The sequence below is a fragment of the Saimiri boliviensis genome, chromosome 7 (assembly GCF_048565385.1).
Source record: "Saimiri boliviensis isolate mSaiBol1 chromosome 7, mSaiBol1.pri, whole genome shotgun sequence".
In the NCBI taxonomy this organism is placed as follows: domain Eukaryota; kingdom Metazoa; phylum Chordata; class Mammalia; order Primates; family Cebidae; genus Saimiri; species Saimiri boliviensis.
The window spans coordinates 52,280,528-52,294,501 of NC_133455.1; the positions used below are offsets into that span (position 1 = coordinate 52,280,528).

Below are 13,974 nucleotides of genomic sequence, written 5' to 3' on the forward strand. Positions count from 1 at the left end.
ATTTTTCAGAAATTGCTTTTAAAAGTAAAAATAAACAGCATCTATTTCCACTTGTTTTCTATGCCTTTCTTTTTCTAGATTTACAGTAGAGTACAGACATGAGCTTCAGAGAATCTGCACACTTCCATAAATTATATTTAACAGTTACGGGTACATGCATCTTACTGGGGAAAGGGCTCTTGCTCTTCAGTCATGAACCATGAGTCACCAAAGGTGAACAATAACTATAAGGCCCCTTGCTGAGATAATCACAATGAGTATCTGTGAACTTAAGACCTACTTTTGAGTTTTCTTTGCTCTACTCCAAGGCTGCAGGTTTTCCCTTTTCCAGTAATTGTATATTTGTTCACTGTCTTGGAAACAGCAAAAATCCAATGACTGGCACATCACTCACCTAGATGAAAGATAAATGCAGATGGATGAATCCTTAACATTCCCCTTTGATCTCCCAGACTACTGAGGTAAATCTCTGGAGTTTCCTTTGCAGGTCAGTTTGGAAGTTTCCTTTGAACAGCTTTATCTTTTCATTTTTATTAGATAAGAAATCACTCTACATTCTGTTCAGTAAGAAACACATTATTCTGTTGTAGCTGCATAGAAAGAGAACCATTTTCAAAATGAATATCACATAGAGGACAAATACAATTCTTGAAAAAAGTTTCACTCAATGAGGTAAACAGAAAAAAATATTGTAGAGAGATTTGTAGGGAACAAGGACCTTTGGTCACACAGTACTCTATTTGAGAGAGAGCAAACTCCTGTCTATAATTATTGACATTCATTTCTTTGGTTTGCATCAGATGTTATATTAAGAAAAGTGCAAAATGGCAGAGCATTTTGGATGCCTTTGAATACACAGAGGAAATATACATTTATCTCTCTGGCCAAATAAGTTATTTTCTGAGTGTAAACCAGTCCCTCTTAGAGTACCTCTTTTAACATGGAAGAACTAGATAGATATAAAAATAGTACACCTGAATAACATACTACATGAGCAGTTTATCGGTCCAATAAGATCGAAATCACTGTTCTATAAACAAAATAGTGACTGATGCAATGTTGAGCACATTATTTACTGCCCACGTTCTGTTAGTTGCTCTTGACGGCCTCCTTTATGCCATCATGAGCAAACAACACTTTGTCAAATGCAATGGGCATGTGTCAAACCTCTTCTTCTGCTCCAAAACAAACCCCTCTGAAGGGAACCTCTAACTTGAGTGTACCATAGCCTGGGGCTCGAGTTTCTCCTGACCACTCAGCAGTGCAAGAATTTAGTGCAGGGAACTATACACAATTCCACAGGGACGTAGAAAAAAACAAAACATGAAAAATGGGAGAAATGAAGGCTGTCAAGGGAAAGAGAGGAAGAATACTTTTCAATTAATGGGAGAGAAGGTTTATCAGCAGAGATCACTTTGAACACACACAGATCAAGCAGTGACCTTTAAGCTGTGATTTGAGGGGTTCAAAAAGCTTTTCCTGTTCATCCCCATCTCCTTACCAAATTCAGATCCATAGTCCATTATTGGAAACTCAAGAAGTCAGCTGTAAATTTGGAATTCTAAACTTTAGGGACTTCAGAAAGTCAACACGGTGCATATACTTTTTATTATGTAACATCCCATAGCAGGGTATGGGGTAGCACCCCATTATTATATACATTAATATTTCTCCTACAAAATGTATGAATATTTCCATTAAACATGACAATAAAGACTATAAAAAGCCTCATGTCAATTCACGATAGGTTTGAACCTAATTAGGTTAGGTCAGCCTTTGTCACTCAACTATTTTCCCTGAATATTGCTGTTACTTCAGCCCAGCCTGTCTTTCCCATCTCTTGCACATATGCCTTTCCATAAAAATTGCTAGTTGCCTAAGTGGTCCCAAGTTCTCCAGATTTAATTTTATGTTTACATAAAAAGGAGTCCAGTTCTCGTCCAATGTAGCGTGGGAAAGCCCCTCTTCTGCCACCCTTGCTGTGTCTCTATGTCTTCCCTGACTCATCCTTTCTGCTGGATTCCCCTCCTCACTCATCTCTAGATTCTGGTGGCTGTTTCATTTTCTCTGCTTCATATTGCCCACCTACAGAACACAATCTCTTTTCCTGCGATTGTCTAATGCAACCAAAGCAGTGGGTATAGAGAGAAGGAAACAGACACAGGAGGTGTTAAGGGGCCATCAAATGAGTAAGAGTTGGCTTTCCTAGGCTGCAGGAAGTGAGGGACAGACGTTATCTCCTGGGATAGGGAGAGTGGTGGAGGAATAGTAGTAGTTGTTGTCAATACAGATGCAAAGTAGTTCCACCAAAGATATCTTGCATTAAATAACAGAATTTTAGTGAAGATACAGAGAAAACGGGAAGGAGGTTATATCTTGACACAACACAGAAAATGAATGAAAACTTTTAATTGAAGAATTTGCCTCCATTCCCACCACTCAGAACTTTCACTATGTTTCCTTCAAAGGACTCCAAGTTCTGGCCATGATGCTGGGCTCCTTTCTATATACCTATGTCGTCCAGTACTATAACCACTAGACACGTGACCACTGAGTGCTTGAAATTTAGCTAGTCCAAATCAGGATGTGCTGTCAATGTAAAATATATTACTAAAAGTAATTTTACCTGTTATAGTTTGTTTTAACTAGAAAACTTAAAATTAAATATGACTCACAGTATGTTTTTATTGGACAGTGCTGATCTAAGTTTTTCCCTAACCTTCTCCTTCTCAAGAGTCTCTCTCTTCCTCTCTCTGTCTTCTTTCAGAAATTCAAAAGTTCTCCCATTCAGTACACTAAGCATGCAATACAGCTCCCTCCTGATCTGGGTCTATCTTATCTGGGCCAAGCCCAGAAGGAAGGGGAAGGAAGGCTGAGAAGGGAGTGTAGGGATCAGTTTCTCTCCCATTTCATTCTCAGGGTGGCCATTAGGGTCCTCTCTTAAACAGTCTCTCCTCTCCCAAAAATGAATTCTGCTGCTGATTTTAAAATATAAAAATACTTTTTCTACTACATACATATATAGAAAATCATACTTATCAATCATGAACTTTGCAGACTCCCTGTAAAATATAAGGAACCTGAAATTCTTGACTCATGACTTTTTGTTGAACTGACACAAAAAAATCTTGAATGGTGCCTGGCTCTTTGTTGGAGTCTCAGAGATCCCAGGAACAAGACTGGGAAGGAAAGCAAAAGGAGGCTGACGCCCTTTAGGGAGATTTTAATCAAGATATAGCAAGGGCTAACAAAACAAATCTGCCTGTTGTTAGAGAACACCTCTTTATTTACTCATTGCGTGTGTATTGAGCCCTTCCAGCACTGAGCGGCATGGTGCTGAACAGTAAGTGCTCAGAATACTCAAGTTCTCTGGAGGCAGCATCCATAGAGTGTGTTTGTTGCTCATGATAGCCAAGAAATAAAAGTGCCTGCTTTCTTATATTTCCTAACTGAAAATTGTCACCTTCTGGTGATATATCTTGATGATTGAAAAATGAGTCTTATTAATAGTCGCCTTTCAATTAGAAGAGAAAAATAAAGACAAGACGCTGCCGATATTAAAGTTACACAAATAAGGCTAAAAGAGAAGAAAAACAGAAAGATAATGCCATGGCTTACTTTTATCTCTAGAGCTAATAAAAAATATCTTGCCTTTTTCCCTTGAAATCACCTCCCCACTTTATGTAACTTAAGAATTTGGGAAATGTGACAGAGTATAATTACCAGCTCTTTCTTTTAAAAATAAAGATACAGAATAAAAAGATCACCATGCCTCAATAAACACCTGCAAAAGCTACAGAAATATCATTAGTTCTTTATAAGACTTGTGAAGCAAACTATTTTTAACAATATCAAGATTTAATTTAATCTTCGTACACTATTTTTCTGAAGGTAAATTTAATAAATTAGCTGAACATAAAGAAGTTATTCTATGTCTACTTATTTCATAGATGTGGGAAAAATCACTTACTAAAATTAGTGATGTCTATTATATTTACAAAGATACCAGTTCTTCTCTCTTAGTCAGAATTTCACATCATTTAATACTTAAAATGATCAAGTTGATATTACATAAATAGTAATGATACTAACTGACACTACATATTTTCTATGAGCTAGATGCCATTCTAAGGACTTTACATATGCTGACATTCAATTCTTACCATAATAGTAAGAGGTAGGTATACTTCTTAGCCACATTTTATATATGAGGAGACTAAAGCATAGAGAGATGAAGTAACTTCCCCAAGATCATCAGGTAGTTAATGGCAGACCCATGGGGATCCTAACCCAGTATATTAATACTAAAACTAATTTTACCTGTTTATAGTTTTTTTTTAACATTGAACCCTCACTTTTTAACATTGTGCTCTTCTTCTTAATGAAGTAATAAAGAAATTAATAACATTTGATGTATTCCTTTGTTTACTTAATGATGGTAATACTGTCTGAAATCTTACATCTTCTGATAAAGCTGAACACAAATAGTTAACAAAGCAAACATCTAAAGAAATCTGTTTCAAAACTAAACTCCAGGTACAGTCACTCAGGACCCAAAGAAACCAGTAATTTACCTCTGAACATCATATCCAGTTGTATTGACCCTAAAGTTGAAATAAAGACAATTGTTGGTAAAATGAAAAACTACTCAAACAATGTAATAAACATGCTCCCAGAAGACATCTATCGTATGAAGGAGATCAGTGCTAGAATCCACATGACAAATGAGGTACACTCAAAATGACATCGCTAGAGAGAACAAGGTAAAGAAGAGAGGCAAGGCAGGTGGAACCTGAGTGAATGGGACTTGATTATTTGTTGAATGTAATAAGAGAAGAATACAGTAGTTGGGATTCTTGCCCAGAGCTTAAATAACATGGTAAGAGAATGACGATGTCTGGCATCCACTCATAGGAAGCTGGAAAGGAAAGGAAAGTCTGAGGACATAGGTCATGAAATCAGTTTAGGGAATGTTCAGTGTAGGATGTTAGTAGAACATTCAGATGGAAATATTTTAGAAGTAGTGGGAAGAGATTGAGCAGTTACATGTATATTATAGTTTAAACTATAGGCATACTACTCCTAGGCATGTTTTTAAAGGCAGCCTTCCTAAAGTGATTTTGTTGGATTTAAATTCCTCTAATATTCATTAAGCATATACTATCTTTATGGCACTCTGATAAGCACAGTGGGACTTCAAAAAGGCTTTAAGTATATTTTAATTTTATACTTCCTCAAAGAGCTTGCATTTGAATAAAGTATGAGTAACTTGAAGTCAAAGCAGAATATGACAAAAACCATAAAACAAACAAACAACAACAAAACTCTAGTGGATCAGAGAAAAGAGAGTGCATATTAGCTGGAGAAATCAGGCAATATTTAACGAGGGAAGTGGCATTTGGCCAATATGAGATACAAAAAAAGATGCAAAAGACGAAGTTGTGCCATGGAATTTCAACACTGAAAATTCTTACTTGGAGGAACCAATGTGTGAGTTAAGGCTCAGTTATAAAGGACAAAAGTTATATTGACTTATTTAAATAAAAAGGGATTGCTACAGTTTCCAGGCATTAAAAAGGAGAGCTAATTTAGTAATTAGGAGAGTAATCAGGAGAACTAACTTAGTAAACTCTGTGCCAAGATCGTACCGCAAAAATGCACTTCCAAGGCAGCTGCTTCACCTGGCATGATCAAAGAGCTGCCATTTCCAAGGTCAGCCTAGGATGCCATCCTCCCCATCAGCAATCTGAACCAGCAAAATGAATATTTCTTATTCTTTCTCTCTTCAATGCATAATTCAAATCCTATGTGAATTCATCTGACTGGCCATATCCAGGACCCTTGCTATAAAGGAGTGTAGGAGACTGAAGTTTAGCTTCCCAGTCTCTGCAGTACAAAAGGACACACTAAAAGGTAGTTGGAAATGACAGTGGGTAAGAGTCTAAATATTTACCACACTGGACATATTCAGAGACTTTTGCTTAGGATAGGAACCAACCATCCATCCACCAATTCATTTAATCATTCAATCAAAAAACATTTTAGTTGTTAAAGATGTATGAGTAATCAATATTAATTTTACACTTCTGACTTTCACTTATATTCTCTGAAAACACATTGATTCGCTATGCAGCTATACTTTGTTATTATAGTCTTGCCATTTTTTAATAAAAAAATAGACTTTATATTTTCTTGACATTGGCTTTTTTTGCTTCAAAATGCTAATACAGCTACTGGTTTTCAGTGTTGGAATCATTTGACTACTAAAGTAATTGATGTTCTCATCTTGCAACTAGCAGTAAAAGCTCTCGTAACCAGTCTTTCAAATACAAGGGCTAAAAAATATCCCTCACTCTTTCCATTCCTATTCATCTGGAGAACACATGTTCTCATCGTCATTTACTAATGATAATAATAAGACAGAGGAAGAAGAGCGATAACACTGATATTATGTTGCACTTACCATGTGCCAAGAACTGTACTAAAATCAGCTTAGATTATTCCATTTAATTCTTACGACAGCTTCATTAGAGATATTATGATCACTATTTTATAGATGAGGAAACTAAGAATATGAAAGAATAAGAAAATAATCTTATCAACCCATTGGCACTTTTTACCAAATATAATTATACTTCTAAGCTTTTCTTTCTAACCGAAAGGAGCCTTTCCCCTAAGGCAAGATTCAGTAAGAATCACCTATACCCTGTTAGAAACTCATTCACTCTGATTCACAAGCTACTCCACATCTGTGTAATTGCATGTGTGACTGCCCAATAAAATGACATCTAACTTAATTATATCGTCTCTGAGAAGGAAACTCTAACCCCAGATTTATTTATAGACCGTAATACTACTTTGTACTAACATCAGAATATATGGAAATCTTAATTTTTCTGTTAAATCTATTATTTTAGCTCCTCTATCTGAAAGGTTGGGAGTCACCAAAGTGATGCTTCTTCCTGAAGAACAGAAACACAGGTTAGAGCTCCATTTTTACCAACATGAACCAGGTCTCATTTGAGGCTGTGAATTCTAATGGGGAAGTCTCTAGTCATCATAGCAGCACCCTAAAAGATCAGTTATGTTCCCCAAGACTGGTTCCCAGTAATTATCCTGGCATGAGAACATGACACTAATAAACTTAGAAACATGAGGCAAGAGTGCCTTACATAGAGTTCCAGCTTGCTGTTAATTTGTGATGGGGCTTTAAATAAGCCATTTAACTTCTTCCCATTTGCTTCCTCATCTGTAAAATCAGGATTAAAAATAAATTCTTAGAATTTGGTCAGCATTAATTATTGTTTTGAAAGCATGTTAAGGTCTGGGCACTGAGCAGAAAAATGATAAAACATCCAAATTAGTGTTCTGATTTGTCTTGGGTCAAATATCTAATTTGGCAAGAGGTTTTAGTCAATTCCATTTCTCAGCAAGTTCATGAAAGTACTGTCTATGCAGGTTAAAGTGATCCTTTTGAAACACCATACCAATGTCTTTTATTGTAAACAGAAAATAAGTGTTCACAATGGATTGTGCCAGAAGTTTAGACAACTGGATAACTGAATATTCACTAAAATAGCAGTTCAGTACATGTTTTTTTTTTCTTTGCTACCTAGATACTATTATATAACATGAAATTATAGTAACCACTGGCATTTTAGTACAAATATCACATAGAGCTTTTGGATAGCTACAATTGACTTAATAGAATAAAATTTGAGAGATTAAATATTTCCTGTTGATTATATTTTAAACAAGTCAATATTGTCATTGGAGAGGAAAATAGCCTTTCTACATTAGTAAAATATCATTTCTGAAACTGATAAGAAAATATGCACTTTTTTTTCTGTGACTGACAGCATTAATCTAGCTAACAAATATTTATTTAACACTATCATGTGCAAGTAATATTCTAGTTATGGGGAGCACCATAGCAAACAAAATAGACCAAAACTTCTACCCTTGTGGAGTTTACATTCTAGTGGAATGGGAAGAGTGACTGAACTCCAAGAAATAAATATAAATAAATAAAGTACATAATATATCAGATGCTGACAAATACCATTTTTTTAAAAAATCAGAGAAAAATTGAGAATGAAGAGATAGCTGGAAGGGTAGGAATAGGATGAAGATAGCAATTTAGACAAGGTGATCAGAAAAGCCCTCCCTGGTAGGAGACATTTGAAAAAGACCTATAATATTGTTTGTAGCTACCTAGAGAAACTATGTTCCAGGTAGAAGGAAGAGCGAGTCCAAAATCCTGAGGCATTCCTGGAAGGTTTGAAAACCAGCAAAGAAGCTAGGGTGGTAAGAACAGAGAGAACTAGGAACAGAGTAGTGCAAGAGGTGAAAATATATCATGAGGTATACTTCATGAAGTCAAAAAGGTATCATATTACTACATGGAGAGTAAATTCTATGAGGACCCAGGGATGGCAGGCAGACCGGGCAAGATGCTATTTTACTAATTGACGTGAAAGGTGATGCCAGCTGTGACCAGAATAGCGGTAGCAAAGGTGGTTGGACTCTCAATATAGTTTCAATCAGTAAAATGAGGACTGAGAATTAAAGAATTGAATTTAGCTGTGGGTAGATCACTAGAGAACTTGAGAAGGGTAGTTTTGATGAAATGGTAAGAGTGAAAGCCTGATTCTAGTGGGACCAAGAGAGAATAAGGGAGAGAAGTTGAAGACAGTGAGTAGAGACATTTCTACAAAAAAAAGCAAGTCCAGGAACTATGAGAATCAGAAGGATATGGTATTCGTCAGGGTTTTCCAGAGAAACAAAGCCAATATGAAAAAGACAGACATTAATAGACAGACATGAAGAGGTTTATTATAAGGAATTGGTTCACATAATTATGAAGGTTGGCAAGCCCAAAATCTACAGAGCCAATATCCCAGTTTGGGTCCAAAGACCAGCAGTCTGCTATAGAACCATAAAGAGCCAATGTCCCAGTTCAAAGGACAGCAGGCAGGAGAATTCTCTCTCACTCAGGTGAGAGTTGACCTTGCTGTTCTATTCAGACCTTCAACTGATTGGATGAGATCCACCCTCCTTGCGGAAAGCAATATGCTTTACCTAAGTCTACCAGTTTAAATATCAATCTCATCTAAGAACATCCTCACAAAAACACCAAGAATACTTGACCAGTTATATGGACATCCCATGGCCCAGTCAAGTTGACAAATAAAATTAACCATTGCAGATATTGAAATAGAAGATATTAAAATCACCAAGACTTCTTATTATTGCTAAAGAGTATGACTGTCATTCAGAAATGAAAGTCTTCAATAGATCAGGCATGATGGCTCATACCTGTAATCCCAGCACTATGGGAGGCCGAGGCAGGCAAATCATCACCTGAGGGCAGGAGTTTAAGACCAGCCTGGCCAACATGGTAAAACCCCATCTCTACTAAAAACACAAAAATTAGCTGGGTGTGGTGGCAGGCTGAGGCAGGAGAATTGCTTGATCCTGGGAGGCACAGGTTGCAGTGAGCTGAGATCACACCACTGCACTCCCGCCTGGGTGATAGAGCAAGACTCTGTCTCAGAAAAACAAAGAGAAGAGAAGGGGAAGGGTAGAGGGAGGAGGAGGGGGAGGAGGAGGGGGAGGGGAGGGGAGGAGGGGGAGGGGGAGGAGAAAAGGAGGGGAAGGGGATGGGAGGGGATGGGAGGGGAGAAGAAGGGAGAGGGGAGGGGAGAGGAGTATAGAGAGACCAAGTACAGGTAATCAGAGTTTCTGGGCAGTGCCATTAATTTTCAAGTAAATTTCATATATAAGCATCTCTAATATGTATCTCAAAAAATTAAGAAGTTCAGGAGAGATAAAATAATTGTTCATTGATTTAGAAGACACTTTCTTTCAATCCTGTATTCAATAACCATTGACTAAACAAACACTGCCTAAATAAATGCTAGCATAGGCAATTAATATTACAAAATAATAAGGTAATGAGCTTCTTTTTATCAAGGAAATTTTAAATACAGAAGCAAAATCCTAGTGATAAACACTCAGATTGTTTTCCTTAAAGATACAAGAGGAAGTAACTAGAACCTAATCTAGGCAATTAAAAATAATTAAATTTACTTACTTCATTTGTATTTTAAACTTAAAAATTAAATTAATTGAATTAAAGAGTTAAGTAAAATGCACTTTTTAAATAACTATAACAGGAGAGATGTTTAAGGAAAGGAAAGCTAACAATTCGTCTTGCCCTTCCCAACTCATGTCCCTGTTGAAAATGAGGGACGACATTCATAAATTCTACCATTATTTTCAAAACCACCTTCATAATGTTCAACGTGCTTGACATGCAGGTGAGAGGAACAGGGCAGGGAACCTTCATTCATTCGGAATACATTATCTGGTCTTGAAAAGTGTTGTAGCCCAGTGATCAGCGGACAATCTTCACATTTTAGAGCACAGACAATGAATATTTAATTTGTAAGTGGTCAAATCTTGATTATCTGGGCAGATTCTCAATGAATCCAAGGCAAATTTTATAAAATATATAATCATAATTAATAGTTTGACACCCTTATTGAGACTCCAGCAGGAGATGAAAGAGAAGGCAATGTAAAGTTACTGTCTAAAAGCTGGGAAAGGGTATGAAGCAGCAGAGATGAGTCTTGGCTGCATGGATTTTCATTTCTCTTTCTGTTCTCCTCCCAGCAGATAAAACATGCTCAGAGAAAAGAAAGAAAAATAGCTCAGTACACTAGGCAAATACACATGAAGCCTACATGTGCATTCCACATATATTTTTACATTTTTCTCATATATGTGAGACTTCAGTAAGAGCAGCCTACAAGACTGTATCTGGATAAATTCAAAATAAAAATTGTAAAATAAAAAAATACAAATAAAGTTTAAATGATGGCATACAAAAGAATACAACAATCAGACCATAAAGGTTTAGCACAACTTATATAGGTGTGGTGCTACATAAAGATACAAAGAGTGAGAAGGTATGTAGGTCAGTACTTCTCAAAATCACAGTGTACATTAGGCTTACCTGGAAAGTGTGCCAAAAGATAGATTTCGGGGCCCAACCTCCAGTTTCTGATTTAGTAGGTCTGTTGGGGGGCAGAAAATGTACATTTCAAATAAGTTCCCTGCTGATACTTACTGGAGTACTTAATGATGAAGGACATGAAATATTTATTGATATTGTATGTTCTTCCAAACTCTATTCTTGCTACTTGAGCAGTACAAAATGTTAAAAGTGCTTTGGAATCAGACAAAAATAGTTTTGAGCTGCTTCTCCATATTATCTTCTGTGAAACTTTGGGAAAGTTACTAAATTCTCTAGCCAATAGTACTCATATCTGCCAAAAAAAAAAAAAAGAGACCTATCTTGAATAATTGTTATGAGGATTAAATAACTAATGTATCTAAATCAATGAGTTTCATACATAAGCTACATTAACAATAATAAAGCTAAATAAATGCCAGTTCTTACTGTTATCATTATTATTACAAGAGAAAGTAGTCTGTATGGTACCTAAAGTAAGTATGCAGTAAATGTCAGTTGCCCTCCTCTGATTCATCCTAGCTTAAACTAAATAAAACATGCAGGTGATTTTCATAGGACATAATCCACCAAAAATGAAACAGTAGGTCAATATCATCTTTCAAAAAAGTATTTATTACAGGTTGTGTGCAGAGTCCTTTTTTGAGTATTAGAATACAAAAATAAAGTTCCTACCCTCAGGGCCTCTGACCCTCCTTTTCCTAACAAAATTCTATTCTCCCTTTTGGGAAAGGCCCCAGCATCTATACTCTTGGTTGGAGCTATTGTTCTCTATGCACTATGGAAGCAGGGATCTCTTCCACCAACTGGACCAGACAAGGGATGGACATGTGACTTAATTTGGGCCAACTGGATTTTCTATGGGTAGGACTTTGAATTAGAGGAGGATGCAAGGACAGGGGATAGTTGGAGGTCAAGGTCATGGCAGGGGTAATGGTAGTGACCAAGTCCTTACCAAGCTCTTCTTTCCATGAGACTCTTGCTGTGCCTCCTGCTTCTTAAGCTTCCAGAGCTTCCTTGGTTCCAAGTACCTTAACCCTGATCTGCTAGCCTTCTGTGGATTATGTGAGTCCTTCCCATAAACTCTGACTCCCCAAACCCTCTCGGGGAAATGAATAGGTAAGGGCAGATTAAGTTAGCCAGTGTTTGCTTCCATTGCTTTGAACCAAAAACTACATGGTGCATATAGAATATAAGCTGGATTTTAAAAGACAGGTAGAGTTCACGAAAGCAGAGAAGAAAGATAATAGCATGATAGACAGGAAATATGGCAGATATGTGGAATGGGTTAGAGAAAAACTGTTAGATTCACGTGAGGAAAACAACAAGGTCATATAAAGGAATTCATGGAAGAACCACTCTCTGGAAAATCAGCCTAGAAAATCCTTTGCCTCCCTCTTTGGTGTTCCTAAGTTCAATCAGCACACCTTTATTCCTGAGCCAAAAATAACAGCATATACTATAGAACTCAGCTTCACCACTCCCTTCTCATCCCCACATTCTCTCTAGTAATTTATCAACCGAAATTTGCTCACCCTAGTCCCCTGACTTCCATTTCCTTTGATAACTTGTATAATCTTCCCTCATCTGTTCTCACACTGACCTGCTCTTTCTGGTTTAGAGCCTCTTATACTCTTCGGCACATTCTTTCTCTGGCTCCATTCCAACTTCCAACTCTTCAAGTTGTCATTGAAAGCAAAGTTCTGACCTTTAGCTCATGCAATCTAACCAACATTTCAGATTAAATTGGCCTCAGCACCTATAACCAAGATGAATGCTGATGTGTTTTCTCTGAATCTTTGCTGGAACAATTTGTCTGTCTAATTTAGGGGAAATATATCATCAGAACAGTTGCATTCCCAACTGGCTTGAATCCAGCCTCTTCCAAACACAGAGCATGATGGAATGACTTGTTCAATAAAAACTGTTTTGGGGAAAAAATTGGCAGTAGTTTTGTAATGATCGGAATGAGGAAAAAATGGAATACAAAGAAATCAGTTAAGAAGAACAAGTATGACGTAGACTTGGACAAGGGTGGAAATAGGAGATTTGGGTAGAAAAGAGATAGAAAATTACAGAGGAAGAATAGACAAGACTTGGGAGGAAAGAAATAGAGATAAATCAGAAATAAGTTCATGGTTTTCAGCCATGACCAAAATAGAGAAATTGAAAGGATATGCTGCTGGTTGCGAGAATTTGTTTTATACAGGGTCATGGAAGTTAAGGGACCAAAGAAAAGTTTCAAAGAAATGAGGGCAGTCAATGAAGCAAATGCTATGAAGAGGTCAAAAAAATGAGTCAGTTAAAAAAGTTTTTAGATTTGTTTTCTAAAACGTCACTGGTGACGATGAAGAAAATTTCAGCAAAGTGATGGGGCTAAATTCAGACCACAGGGAAATTAAAAATTAGTAGGCAGCAAGGAAATAGAAGTAACAAAGTATTTTCAGAAAGTTCAGAAGTTAAGAAAATGTAAAATTTTAAAAAATGAGACAGTGATTCAGGGTGTCAAGAGGAGGGCCATACCACCCTCATCATAAAGCAACAAGTAAACTGTAAAATGGTGTTTCTTCCTAGTAATATTAGTTGATATTTTTGACATTAAAAGCCAATGTATTGTAAAAGAGACTGGCTACCACCAGTTGGCTTCTCAAGTTATGACATAATAGTTGATTAGATAGATGCTGTCTCATAAACATAGAAAAATATGACTAAAACACAAAAAGCCAAGGTATTGACAAGTCTTATTCACACCTTTCTACTTTCTAAAAGAACTTGGTTTTGTTCAATATGGAAGCAAGATACAGAGAAAAGGATTTCTAATTCAAAGCTTACACCCTCTCTTCCAAGACCATATTTAAAACTAATTGCTTTATAAAATCCAGAGTGCATGCAGGGACTCAAATTGCAGAGCAACTGCATAGATTTCTGCATTTGGA

The 13,974-nt window shown here is 36.7% G+C and overlaps 1 protein-coding gene across 4 annotated transcripts in view; it reads right to left on the reverse strand.

The window, feature by feature from the left end:
• OTOGL (otogelin like) overlaps positions 1-13,974 on the reverse strand; it is a 346,243-nt gene that overhangs the window by 254,068 nt on the left and 78,201 nt on the right. For 3 of the 4 annotated variants that reach the window (XR_012518405.1, XM_074402509.1, XM_074402507.1), the window contains exon 2: positions 11,021-11,333. The gene's annotated coding sequence lies outside the window, so the exon portion shown is untranslated. Of the gene's footprint in view, positions 1-394; positions 3,079-11,020; positions 11,334-13,974 lie in introns of those variants that run through there. The other variant, XM_074402508.1, reaches the window with a different exon arrangement.